General features: G+C 47.0%; 1 non-coding gene across 1 annotated transcript; it reads left to right on the top strand.

Annotated features, from left to right (window-relative positions):
• Positions 1 to 703: 703 nt before the first annotated feature.
• Positions 704 to 807, top strand: LOC120247770. The gene has a single exon (XR_005532408.1). It is a non-coding gene; the product is annotated as a U6 spliceosomal RNA (small nuclear RNA).
• Positions 808 to 1,747: the final 940 nt, after the last annotated feature.

Below are 1,747 nucleotides of genomic sequence, written 5' to 3'. Positions count from 1 at the left end.
AAAAAAAAAAAAAAAAAAGAGTGCTTCCCTTAATGCATGCATTATCTAAATATTTATCTAATATGTGCTTATGTACTCTTAATTGTTGTAATACCTTCTTTATTTTTTTTTAAAGTTTATGTATTTATTTTGAGAAGGAGAGAGAGTACAAGCGGGGGAGGGACAGAGAGAGAGAGAGGGAGAGAGAGAATCCCAAGCAGGCTCCGAGCTGTCAGCAAAGAGCCGGATGCGGGGCTTGGTCCCGCAAAGTATAAGATTGTGACCTGAGCTGAAATCAAGAGTCAGACTTTTAACTGACTGAGCCACCCAGGCGTCCCTGTAATACCTTAAAACGATTCCCTTTTAGGGGTCATAAGCAGCTTGATTTAGTTCTCTTGAGTCAGGTGCAAGCCTACCAGTCACCAATTCAGCGACTAGTGTGGCCAGGACTGAGCAATGCCCAAGTTGTGAAAACCACTTGTTGGAACTACAGTTAACAGGTTAAATCAAAAGCCAAGATTTGGAGAAGGTAGCATTGGTAGAGAGGGGTCGGATGTGGACGTTGCCTGCAGGTTTGCCTGTGGGGCGGCCAGAGTAAGTCAGAAGAGACAGTGGTTCTAAGTATGTTTCTCTTCAGCTAAACATGTACCAGTTTAGGCAGGGGCCATTAGAGAACTAAATGACCAAAAACTTCCTAGGGGACTCCTTGCCTGGTGCATCTGTCGTCTCTGTAGAGAGGTCTAGATAACCTCTGCAATGACACAGGGAAGGTTCGCATGGCCCCTATGCAAGGATGAAACGCAAATCCGTGAAGTGTCCTGTAGTTTTTAGAGCTTACTTTCAAGAGCTTACTTTCTGATCTCTCACCTGCTCGCCCAGAGAACTGTATTCAAGGGGCATGAAAACATCTTAGGTTTCCAAGCTAAAACTTGAGGTCATCATAAATGAGCATCACCTCCTCCCAGTTTTTCTTGAATTAATGACACTCCTGTCATCCTTCTGACTCCTGAGGAGTTTTTGTTGGACCCTGTCCCTTAATGTCCCTGTCAACTGCCACACTCTGCCCCAGTCTCCTAGCTCCACCTGCTTGGACGCCAGTAGGACCTCCTGTCTACAGCACTACTTGCATCATTGTCAGTGGATCTCTTGCCGGAGGACACGCAGGGGCGTCTGCCTGATTTAACAAAAAAGTTAAGCTCGGTTGGTTAAGCGCCCAACTTCAGCTCGGGGCATGATCTCGCAACTCATGAGTTCGAGCCCCGTGTCGGGTTCTGTGCTGACAGCTTGGAGTCTGGAGCCTGCTTCAGATTCTGTGTCTCCCTCCCTCTCTGCCCCTTCCCTGCTCACGCTCTGTCTCTGTCTCTCTCCTCAAAAATAAATAAACATAAAAAAATAGAAAACAATTATATCCTCCTTGTAACACCTAGCTGTCTCCAAAGGCTAAGCATCTCTTCTCTTCCTGAGCTAATCTATGTATCTGTGTACCTCTCTGCATGGCTTATCTGGAACCCAAACCTTACCAGTTGCCTCCAAATTTACATCTCCCCCTCACCCTGCCCGAGTCCTCCCGCTATGCTCTCTCTTCCTTTGGCATTTGAGGATATGTTGGTTGTACACTTCTCTTTGGGGCATATCTGTGCTTGGGGCATAGGGTCTTGAGTGGCCCTTCCTCCTGCACCCTGGAGAGTGAGTGCTTTGTGAGTACCCTGAGTGGAGGAAGGCACAGGCGAATGCATGTTGTGATGGTAGAGACGACCCTAGTGGTAAA

The sequence above is a fragment of the Hyaena hyaena genome, unplaced genomic scaffold (assembly GCF_003009895.1).
Source record: "Hyaena hyaena isolate Hyena2069 unplaced genomic scaffold, ASM300989v1 scaffold_11, whole genome shotgun sequence".
NCBI classification, from domain to species: Eukaryota; Metazoa; Chordata; class Mammalia; order Carnivora; family Hyaenidae; genus Hyaena; species Hyaena hyaena.
The sequence above is the reverse complement of the archived record's forward strand: the minus strand, read 5'-3'. Positions and strand labels throughout refer to the sequence as shown.